Below are 13,101 nucleotides of genomic sequence, written 5' to 3' on the forward strand. Positions count from 1 at the left end.
TTCCTACTACTACCACCCAATACACTTAGACTCCTACTCTAAGCTCAAACCTTTCCTTCGCTCTTCACTCCACTATCCACTATCTTTTCAACTTAGAACCTCGCTCTATTTATACAATCCGATGGTCAATGGACCATGGGTAGGCCGACATGACTTTACATTACATTACATTGCTTTAGGGAGGACAACCCTATGACTTAACCTCTACCTCGCGCTCTGTGCCCACAATTCACGAAGTCTTACAAAACCTTTCACCAAAGCTTGGGCTTTGAGCCCAAAAACCTATTGTGGGGGGACTCCATGCCCAACATGTCTTGCAAGGATTTCTGAAGCCATGTTGTCTCACATGAGTACATGTGCATTGTAATGTTAAGTCATGTCAAGTGTAAGTCAAGTATTAATAGTTGGATGTAACATTCACAGAGTAGGTAATGAGTCATGAGGATATTTTAACTGTCACAAAGGGGAATGTCAAGGGTCATCCCATCCTTTGCTATAAATAGTCCCTCATAACTCATTGTAGAGGCTTTTGGTCAGCCATGCTTCTGATAAGACTATCCTGTAAAGAACTTGGATAGTATTGTAACGCACCTTGGCTTCTCCACTGCACGGAGTTGGTTCATCTCTTTAGAAGAGCAGGCATATGTGGTTGCAATGTTCCATTGCTAGGGCTAGTGGGTTTACATGGATGTACTGTATGATTGGAACTTACACTTCTTTATATAATAAGAGGCAACATGTTTTCACACATGTATTGGAATCGTTGTAAGAATGATCTTTAACGCTTGTAATTCATGTTGCTTTAACCTGTGTTCTACATCTAATCTAATTCATTTGTTGTAATCCATAATCTATTAATGGAAATGTTTTGCATATGATGTTAATGGTGTTCCGTCTATGTTAACTGCTCTGTTGGAAATTAGACATACCTTTCACATGAACCTTTTTATAACAATCATTGCACTCATTTAGACTTATCCATGAGTGTTATACGTGTTATCTTACCTTGTATGTTGTGACTACCACATCTGAGTGGACTGCTTAGCCACAAGTTCTGTATGTCTTGTGCATTTTGTGTTCCTTGACAAGTGGGGACTGATCCCTTCAACCCGGAACTCACCTTCACCCTCATCTCAACCTACCTATGTTAGAACCTCTCATGCACCTTCCTTGACTCACTGCAACAGTCACACCCTTTCTACTAACAAAGTTATCTTACTTGCCTCTATGTGACATCACAATCAAGGCATTACTTTATGACCCACTGGTGGGACTCCTACACCAAACAATCTAAGGTCTAAATGGGACTTCTTACTGGGGAGATCCCCTTGACATGTTGGTGGGTCCAACATTGTCAACAAAATGTTTGGAAGACAATTTAGATGTTGAAAATATGACTTCCACCATTTCGGCCACGTCTCGAAAAATATGCATCCACAAATTTCAATAGTCAAAAAGGGACAAAATTCCCTATAATCAACAGAATACCCATCAAATTCCATCTTTGCTCGCAACAATGGGCCTTCTAACATTGCAACTACATTGAAAGGATTTATCATGTTGTTAACCCAGTAAATCTGAATTAAAATTCGATTAGCCCATTTGTGCGATATATTCTATGAGTTGCATATTTATCCATTGCTTAAAGTGGAAATAACTGAAATTTTATTGTTGGTTGTACTTGCCTCAAATTTTCTTGAATTTTATATATGCCTTGTCAATATATAGTAATTGAGTTTAATGGTTTAAGTAGCTACATTCATGGTATAAAATTATATTGAGATTATTAAATTGTTGTTTTAGTATAACTACATTAATAAATATATTTAACATATGATAGACAATAATATGGATTTAATATAAATATTAATTTTAATATTAATAATAATAATAATAATTACTATAATAATTATTATTATATTACTAAATTTTATTATTATTATTATTATTATTATTATTTTGTAATAAATTATATGATAATATTATGAATAATATAATAGACAAGGAATTATTGATATTATAAATTTAAAAGAATAATATTAAAACCAAGAGATTAATATTATAAACTCAAGTTATTGATAAATCTAAGCAATTAGAATATGGAGCCGGGGCGAACAGCTAGGGTTACCCAAATTTTTACAGAGGTTCATCTCCATGGAAAGGCGCAAAGGAGGGAGCTCCACTCCTTCCTATAAGCACACTATGGCTAACAGAGGGAAGAAACCAATAGAGAATGATAGAGGTCCTTCAAAAGAAGGGAAAAGGAGCATTGAAGAGGAGCCAAACTGCACCAAAACTAGGGAGAATAATAGCACAAAAGATAAGGAGGAGGAAGACAAGGAACAAGGAACAAAAGAAAAAGCTCAAAAGGGACCATGTAAACCCAAAGCTGAGATCACACCCAGAGTAGTATTAAATGATCCTGCTCTGCAGGCACACAGGGACCACATGTGGACATATGCAATCATTTGTAAATTCATGGGATTATGGCCCACTGAAAAAGCTTTATAGACATGGATTAAATACCACTCAAAACCAAAAGGAATCCTAGACCTACATCTTGGGTCAAAGGGATTCTTTACTGTGGTCTTCGCAGATATTGAAGATAAAGACAGAGTGTTTGAAGGAGGGCCCTAATTCTATGCAGCAGCAAGCCTCTATATGCGGCCATGGATTATGAATTTTGTCCCGGAGCGTGAGAGTTTTACTTCGGTCCCGATCTAGGTAAGACTTTACTCTCTACCTCTTGATTACTGGAAAAATGAATCATTAGCTGCCATTGAAAATAAATTAGGGTGTTTTGTCAAAGCTTTTGAGGCCCCCAAAAGGGGAAAATAAACTTCCTTTGCAAGAATATGTGTGGAGATGGATCTCTCTGGAGCTCTTCCAGATGAGGTAATCTTGGAAGTTTTTGATGAAGAATGGGTGAAAATAGTAGATTATGAGCATATTCCATTCAGATGCCGCAAATGCCATGAGCATGGGCACCTATTTAGAGACTACCCTCTCAGTAAAATAAAGAATAAAAGTAAAGCTAATACAATGAAAGACACTGAAAGCTTTCACAAAGTGGAACACAAAGGAAAAGGGGAAAAAAGGGGGCCAAAGCAACATCAAAATGAAGGGCAACACGTGAGTCAGAACAGGTTCCAAGTACTTGAAGAAGATGAAGTGATAACAAAAGCAGATTAGGCAATGGGAGGAAGTCCGGGGGAGAAAGAGAAAGAAGAAGATTGTGAACAAACACATGATATTAATAAACAGAAAGAGACTATGATGGGCAATGCAGAACTGGAGATGGATCAAGATATGACCCAGAGTGAGATGTAAATGGAGGACCACAAGCTACAGGAGATTCTTGATAGAGAACACCTAGATCTAGAAGGGTTCTTGAAACAGGGAACCATGGGAGGGGTAGACTTGTTACCTCAAGAAGAGTTCAATAGAGTACAACAGTTATTCATATGGAAGGCTCAAGCTAATGGACTGGAGAAGAAAAAAACATTGAAAGGTAGGGTAATGAAGGTATGAAAACTATGAAAACCACACTAGGATTAGCACCTAGAAACCCAGGAAAAAAAAGAGGCATCAAAAAGCAGAATGAGTTGTTGATGGAATGTGGAAAGCTAATGATAGAATCAGGTAAGATGAAAGATCTAACCAGCTATTCCTTTACAAATCTTTAATAATGAAGTTTACATCTTGGAATATTAGGGGTCTAGGTAGTAAAAGAAAACAAAGAATACTTAGCAATAGAATGAAACAAGGAGCTACGGATATGATCTTTATCTAGGAAACTAAATTTTCCATTGAAAAGATAAAATAAATACATAGCAAATGGCTCAATCGATTTGAGTTTCTATAAGTCAAAGCAGAGAATACAGCAGGAGGCATACTCACTCTTTGGAACCCCCAAAACATTGGCATAATAGATGCCGAGGAATCTAGGAATTATCTATCAGTGGTTATTAAGCCTATGGGAGATAAGGATACATATCTTGTCACGAATGTTTATGGCCCTCAAAGAATGGATGATAAACTCAAGTTTCTATATTCTCTTATGGATCTCATAGATAGACATGCAGGAATATCTTGGATTATGGGGGGGACTTCAACATGATCAGATCACTTTAGGAAAAAAAGGGGGAACCAGAATTCTAAGCAAACACTCTTTAACATTTCAAACTTTTATATATAATATGAAGCTAGTTGACACTGATACGAGCAATGGTCTTTTTACTTGGAACAATAAAAGAGGAGAGTCTCATGTAGCCTCAAAGTTAGATAGATTCATCATCTCAGAGGACCTTATGCTCATTGACAGGGAAATGATATCTAGAGTTCTCCCCTTTGGAGGCTCAGATCACTGGGCAGTTCAACTGGAGATTCAGGGCATTGGTACCCACAGGAATAGACCTTTCAGATTTGAGAATACCTAGCTTACCCACCCAGATTTCATTAGCAAAATTGAAAATTGGTGGTCAGAAGATTTGCAGATTCAGGGCACAAGAATGTTCCTTCTAAACAAAAGACTAAAGCACATCAAGCTCAGGCTCAAAGAATGGAACAAGAATGAATTTGGCAATATTTTCGTAGCAAAAAATCTATTGCAGGAACTCAATCAAGCCCTTATCACAGATGGCTTTGACAAACTCAAAAGCGATCAAGTAGATAAACATCATCAAGATTGGGAGAATTTGTGTAAACAAGAGGAAATATTTTGGAGACAAAAATCTAGAGTTCAATGGCTAAAAGAAGGAGAGCAAAACACGAGATTTTTCCATAGATCCACCATGGCAAATAGAGCTCACAATAGGATCTCATTGATCAAGAATGAGGAAGGTAATCTTATGAACTCCCATGAGGATATAGAGGCTGTGTTAGTTCATCGTTTTCAAGGTATAGCAAAGGAAACCATTTCAGATAGAGAACATTTTATGAGGGACCTAACAAGATATATACCTAGGCTGGTGTCTAGAGAGGATAATTTCAACCTTAATGGGCCAGTGACTGAAGAGGAGGTTAGTGAGGTCCTCAAAGAAATGCAGAACGGAAAAGCACCAGGCCCTAATGGTTTTACTGTGGATTCTTTAAATCTTGTTGGAATATTGTTAAACATGACATTCTGAATGTAGTGGAATATTCCAGGATGAACGAAACTATTTTGAAGGTGCTCAACACCTCCTTCATCTCCCTGATCCCTAAATAGGACACTGCTCTAACTTCTGACAGGTTTGGACCCAAAGCTTTATGCAATGTGGTTTACAAGATTATATCCAAGGTTGTGGCCAATTGACTCAAACCTCTTCTTCCTACACTAGTTTCTGTAGAGAAATCTGGTTATGTGGAAGGTAGACAAATTCTCAATAATATCATTCAAGCACATGAGGTGGTGCGCTCATTGAATAGCAATAGGAAGGTTGGAATGATCATGCAATTGGATCTAGCCAAAGCTTATGATAAGTTGAATTGGACCTACATCAAGAAAGTTCTTATTGCCTTTGGGTTTGACCATAACTCGGTCAGATGGGTCATGGCCCTGGTAACTTCCTCCAGCTTTTCAATATTGGTTAATGGTTCTCCTTCTGAGAATTTTATTCCTTCAAGAGGTCTCAGGCAGGGAGACCTGCTCTCTCCCTTTCTCTTCATCCTCATGATGGAAGGACTTGGTCGGTCTATCAAGCATGCTAAAGAATTTGGTAAGATTAAGGGCCTACAACTATCTGAGAATGGATAGGCCTTGACTCATCAACAATTTGTTGATGATACCATGTTGCAGGGAATCCCCATGGTCAGAGAAGCTCTAGCGTATAAAAAAATCTTGAATGACTTCGCCATGGCTACAGGTATGGAAGTTAATCTCTCCAAATCTAATTTTTTTTCTATTCATGACAATATTGCTATTCAGAGGAATATATATAGAATTTTGGGCTTTCAAAGGGATGTCATTCCTTCAAAATATTTGGGAATTCCTCTAATTGCTAAACCTCTGCACAAGAGCATATTGTAGATGGTGATTAATAAGATGCAGGATAAAATTAGGAAATGGACTATTAGATCTTTAAACTTGGCTGGTAGGTTGGTGCTAACAAAGGTTGTTCTTCAATCAATCCCAGTTTTCATGCTATCAACCCTCCCAACACCAAAAGGAGTCTTCCATCAATTCAGAACCATCCAAAGAGACTTTCTTTGGGGTAAGGGGGAGGAAAGAAAGAAATGGGCCTTAGTATTGTGGGAAAAAATCTGTAAACCCAAAAACCATGGGGTCTTGGATTGGATGATCTGGAGATTCTTAGCAACGTTTTAGGGGCTAAACTATGGTGATGTTGGGTAAAATATCCAATGGCTTAGTGGGCTAGTATCTGGAAAGAAAAATATGCCAACTCTTGGCAAAATAATGATCACATAAGGATGTCTGGAAGTATAAAGGGCTCATACATATGGAATAAGGCCTGGGAGAATAGAGGCTTAGTACAAAAAACAGCTTTAGGGAAATCAAAGAGGGAGACCTAGCTTTATTTTGGGAGGATAAATGGAAACAAGAACCTATACTGTTAAAAGAGGACCTTTTGGACCTTAAGAATGAGACAGACACCCAAGGGTTATCTAAAGTAAAAGATTTTTGGGACCATACTAACAGTGCAGGAAAATGGAGAACCTAGAGGAACATTGATTACAGGATGACAACCCTTTGAAAGAAAAAGCAGAGGCACTTAGGAAAATGTTGGAACAAAGGAAGATTTTAGTGACAAGGTGGCAGGACCAGCTTAGATGGTGCAACAATAATGATGGGACCTTTAATCTTAAGGAGGCAAAATGCATTCTCCTTGAGCTAGATTCTTATGTTTCAATAGGATTCGGTAGAACCTTTGGAGGCATCAAGGTTAGATGAAGATTAAACTCTTCATGTGGCTGGTTCATCATAATAAAATTTTGATTTGGGATAACATTAGGAAGATGGGTGTTTTGGGGCCTTCCAGATGCTAACTTTGTGAAGCCCAAGAGGAGACAATGGAACATCTTCTCAATAGTTGCATTTTCACCTCAAGGTTGTGGGATACATTTGCCACCATTTTCCAACAGACTGATAGGGACAAAGGGAGTATTATTAATACCCTAAAAAATTGGAGAAGAAACTTTTCTGATTATGAATTTCTTGGCTCGGCTTGGGCTCTTATGCCAAGCTTCATTATATGGAATATCTAGAAAGAAAGGAACAAGAGAATCTTCAAAAATGAAAAGAATCCCTCCCAACACCTGTTTGAGTAGATCAAAAAAAACTTAAGGAGACGGTTGGAACTATAGTGCGAAATCCCCTTAAGAATCCACCCTTAGAAGCTGAAATGCAGATTTTGAGTCTGTTGGGTATGCGAGGGCTTATTCCTCAAGGTTTGGATAGGAAGGTAATGAGAATGGATACTGAGAAGGATTTTTGGCATCCTCCTCCTCAGGGTTTTCTGAAATAAAACATTTATGGGGATTCAAAAGGCAATCCGAGAACTGTTGGCTTTGGAGGGGCATTAAGGGATGAAGATGGAAATATTCTTTTCATCTTGCACTACCATTTAGGAAAGGACACTAACAACATGGCAGAATTAATGGCTCTGGAGCAAAGTTTAGATTTTCTGAACTAAGATAACTGCCAAAATGTGATTGCCAAAGTTGATTCAGAGTTAATCATTAACTCGGTCAAGAGAATTAGCTGTGGCACGACGGCGGAAAAAGTCTCAAAACACTAGAGGCTGATCCAAGTTTTCCAAACAATTCAAAGTCACCTCCAATGCCTTTGCACAGTAAGTTTTACCCATGTGTGAAGAACATCCAATAAACTGGCGGATATTCTGGCAAATCAAGGAGTGATCTGTACCGAAAGTAGGGTCTCGATGGGTTGGCAAGAGATGCCTCATAATAGATTAAAGGCACATTGTCATGACTAGGCGGATGAAGTCAGGGAGGTGTTTCGATACAGAGCCATGGAGACGAGTTCTAGATGATTTGGTTTCTTTATGATTGCCTATTTTTTTCACAATCTAATTTTGGGTGGGATGCAGGCCACTGTCAGCCTCGGCAACCCTGGTAAATACAAACTCAAAGACTACCATTGGTTGCTTCGTGGCTGTCTCATTTTAGCAGATGGTCAACTGGAGGGAAGGAGTAGCATCTCTCATGGGTTCATGTACAGGCATAGAGGAGATGGTAAGAGGGGCCAGAATCCTGGCTTTCTCGGTGACTCTAATACCCCCGATTTTCTCTCTCTGGAAGCAAAACCGCTCCCTTGGTGGTATATGGTTTATCGCAGGCTTCTCAAACGGGAAGTGATTTTTCCGAATTGGCAGCGATTCCACTCATCAACCTACACGTGGCATAGAGGAGGGACTGAATACCGCCTTCATTGCACACTAATGTTTGGGGTTTTATATCCATGTGATATGATCCTCAGACGTCGGATTTTGCAAGGCAGATCTACAGTTAGGAACAATCGTGCCTGTTGGTGGGTCTTGGGTGTTAAGTGCCAAGTTTCTTTGTACTGTGATATCTTCCTCTGTCATTGGATCGGGCAAGGAAAATCGATGGTTTTGATTAAAGATGCAAGTCCAGTTGTTCAGTTTTGTGGTGGGAATTGAGGATTTTCGCATGTTCTTCTGATCGCTCGACGTAATCATTACCAGTATTTTGAGGGTTTTGAGGTTATGTTTGTAAGGTTGGGAATTTTTAAAGATTAGATTTTCTTTGGTCCACATTTCCTTGTGGACTATTGTATTTTATGTAAAATATTTTATGTTTTAATGAAATAGAATGTACGACTCTTGATTCAGCAAAAAAAAGATAAATCTAAGCAATTAATGTAAAAAACCTAAAAGATTAATATTAGAAACCCAAGGGATTATATTATTATAAACATAAGAGATTTATATTATTAATAAATGCAAGGGATTAATAATAAACCAAATGATTATAAACCTAAGGGAATAATATTAAACCTATGAGATTAATAAAACCAAGGTATTAATAAAACTAAGGAATTAATATTAAAAGCCCAAGGAATTAATATTATAAACTCTTTGCATTAATATTATAAACCTATGGCATTATTAAATCTAAGGTATTAATATTAACAACCCAAGGAATTAATATTATAAATACTCAAGATTAGTATTATAAACATAAGACATTAATAAACCCAAGGGATTAGTATTATAAACCTAAGGGATTAATAAACCAAAGGAACTAATATTATAGACCCAAGAGATTAATATAACAAAGGGCTTTTTAATATTAAAATCCCTTAGGATTAATATTATAAGCCATTGGGATTAATAATATTCTAAACCAAGGGTTATTAATATATTAAACACTGGAATTATAAATCCAAGGATTATCAATATATTAGACCCTAGGATTATATTAATATTTAAAACCTTAAGATTGTAAATCATAGGTTTAATATTATATAACCTAAGAGTAATATTATAAATGTTAAGATTAATGCTAAACGCTAGGATTAATATTATAAACTCTAACTTTCTATTATAAAATCTAATATTATAAATTAAAAACTTAATATTGTAAACCCTGATATTAAACTCCAATTTTGTAATGTTGCAATGCAATTTTTAATAAATTGGAATCTAATTTAACATTCTAGACCCTAAAATTATTATTATAGAACTTTATATTAATATTATAAACCCTAATAAACCCAGGTGACTAAAATATTAAACCATTGGGATTAATACTATAAACCCATTGAATTGATAAAACTTAGGATTAATATTATAAACCCCAACATTAATATTATAAATTAGAAACCTAATGTTGTAAGCCCTCATATGAAACCCCAATTTTGTAATGTTGCAATGCAATGTTGAATAACTTGCAATCTAATTTAACATTTTAAACCCTTAAATTAATGTTATGAGCCCTTAGGTTAATATTATAAACCCTCATAAACCCAAGTGATTAATATCTTGAATCATTTTGATTAATGTTATAAACTAACAGATTAATATTATGAACCTAAGGGATTATTAATATTATAAACCCAAGGGATTAATATTATAAACAAAAGGGATTAACAAACCCAATGAATTATTAATAATATAAATTCAAGGGATCAATAAACACAAGGAATTAATACTAAAAACCGAAAGGATTAATATACCCAAAGAATCATTAATATTATAAATGGAAGGGTTGTTAATATAGTAAACCGTATAATTATGAACCAAGGGATTATAAATATATTAAACCCTAGAATGAGATTAATATTAAAAACACTTGGATTCTAAACCCTAGGATTAATATTATATTGTCCAAGATTAACATTATAAAACTTTGGGTTCATATTAAACATTAGGATACCTTGATCGGGGTGCATGCCAATGGATGGAGGTGGCCATGGGCAGTAATGAAGAGGAAATGTGAATTACGTACCACTGCCCCCCACACGCTCAAAGTGATGGGTGCAGTGGCCCTTGGAATGAGTAAATGGGAGATACATAAAGTTGGAAGAGATGGAAGGAGGGAGATGTGATGGATAGTAATTAAGATGAGATAGATGGGTAAGAAACATAATTTGGCAAGTGGATCAAGGAGTGTGAGCAACAGAGAGGGAAGGCAACAAAAACTGCAACAACATCCTTGAAGCAAAAACAAGTATGTATCTCAGCTTTTTGCCTCCTTTTCAATGTTGACCTGGTTTGATTCTTGCTGGTGGGAGATGTCGAGCTGGTTTGATTCTTGTTGGGGGGCAAGGGAGATACTCGGGAAGGGGAATTGGGATAAATGCAGAGGGAAATGGAGGAGATGTCATGTGCTTTATCTTGGCTATGCATCTTTGTTGTGACCCTACCATGATTATACCTTGCCTGGGGTTGTTTATACCTTGAGTTGGGTGGAAATGGAAACCTGGGCTATGCATACTGTGGGATGAGAGAGTCTAATTGTTGGGGTCAGGTAGGTAGAAATTCGGCATCAGAGGTTGAGGGTGGCAAAGGGAAGCCAGTTTGTTGGGCAGGAGGCTAGGCCAATGGCCACAACCATGAAAAACTATGGGGCATTGAGAGAAATTACTACACTAAGAAACTGGATAGGATCCTATGGGGGATGGCGGGCATGATGAGCGCAGTAAAATTGTTAGGTCCCCGTACTACTAGTGTAACCCCTTTTGTTATTAGTACAACCCCCTTATTATATTGTTGTGCCCATGTAGTTCCCATATTGCTATTATTGTTCCCCATAGAACCCTATTATTGTTATTATTGTGCCCTTACATTATTATTGTTATGTCAGCTTTGATTATATTATGACCCCTTAGACTCGTATATATAGAAAGGAGGTCTTGTCATTTGTATCATCCAAGAATTGTTCATTTGTGTAATGTAAAGGAGGTTGCCCCCTCGAAGAGGCTTATTTCTAAGGCGTTTATCTATGTTTTGTATCCTTTTGTGAGCTGGTTTCATAAAATTTGGTATTAGAGCTTTGGATTCTAGGGTTTTGCTTCTCCAAACAAGTCATCATGGTATTTTCGCTATACCTTTCTTTCTATGATGTTTTAGAAGCTACAAAAAAAATTCATTTGAGAAGAAATATTGTTGAACTGCGCGTCCGAATTTAAGATCTTGTCTCGCTATAGTTTTGGAGATACGATACACACTATTTAGGGTTTTTGCAAGCTCCAGAATTTCATCTAGAACAGGTCATCGTGGTATTTTCACTATAACCTTTTCACTACTAAGTTTCAGAAGCTAAAGAAAAAACCCATTTGAGAAGAGATCATTCTGAAAACGGGTTCAAATTTCAGATCTTGTCTCGCTATATTTTCGGATATATGATCCGAGGAAGTTAGGGTTTTTGAAGACTCCCGAATTACATCCTAAACATGTGACCTTGGGAAAATCTTCATAACTTTCTCTCTGAGCAACAAATTGAAATTTCGTAAGAAGTTACAGAAAGAGGATGGAATGTAGTTTTTTGTTCATAGTTTTCAGATTCGAAGGTTGAAACAGTGACACGTGGCACGACGTACAATTTCGATCTACTGAAACATTATATAATTATGCCATATTAGGAGATTGGGCATAACTCTTTCTTGGAGAATAAAATTCTGATCAGACTTGCAGCGTTAGAAAGAGGAATCAGAGGGCTACTACAGGAGACAATTCCAGAACTTTGAGATCTTAAAGTACAAAGTTACAACCATTTCAAGATCAAGCTCCTGAAATCAAGAAAAGGTGATATGAGGAAGTTTGATGGAAAGGATCCAGTAAATTGGATACTACAAAGGGAGCAATATTTTGATCTACATGGTGTACCACTGTTACAAAAGGTATGTACTGCATCTTCATATTTAGAAACAGATCAATTTTTATGGTATAAAGGGATTTGTTCTCGTAAACAACTTGTTACGTGGTCAATTTTCATGGAGGAAATGATAGCACATTATGAGGATACAAAGAGCAACACCTTCTTTAGAGCAACACCACAACAATTGGAAGAAAAAAGAGAAAAAGGGCTCTGTTACAATTGTGATAACAAATACATTAAAGGCCATAAATGTGCTGAGAATAAATTATTTTACATTGATTGTGGAGAGGAGGAAGAAAAGCATCAAGAAATGTCAAAAGAAGAGGATATACACCAGGGACCAACCCTAGAGAAAGAAGAAATGAATTCGACCATATCTTGTAAAGCATTGGAAAGAATTACCACTCCTAAAACTCTTAAGATAAAAGGACATATAAAAAAGAAAAAGGTTCAAGAAGTGAAAGATCACATTGAGAAAGAAGAAATGAATCCGACCATATCTTGTAATGCATTGGATGGAATTACCACTCCTCAAACTATCAATATAGAATGACATATCAAGAAGAAAAATGTTCAAGAATTGAAAGATCACATTGAGTCTCAAGAAATCAATCCGACCATATCTTGTAATGCATTGGAAGAAATTACCACTCCTCAAACTAAGAAGATAGAAGGACATATCAAGAAGAAAAAGGTAAGAGTGTTGACTGATTCAAGCAGTACCCATAATTTTATTGATTGTAAGATAGCCAAGGAATCGAATTGCTTCCTATATCCAACATCAGAGTGTCAAGT

The sequence above is a fragment of the Pinus tabuliformis genome, chromosome 5_1 (genome assembly GCF_031772625.1).
Source record: "Pinus tabuliformis cultivar Carrire ecotype Pingquan chromosome 5_1, CPIR1, whole genome shotgun sequence".
Lineage (NCBI taxonomy): Eukaryota > Viridiplantae > Streptophyta > Pinopsida > Pinales > Pinaceae > Pinus > Pinus tabuliformis.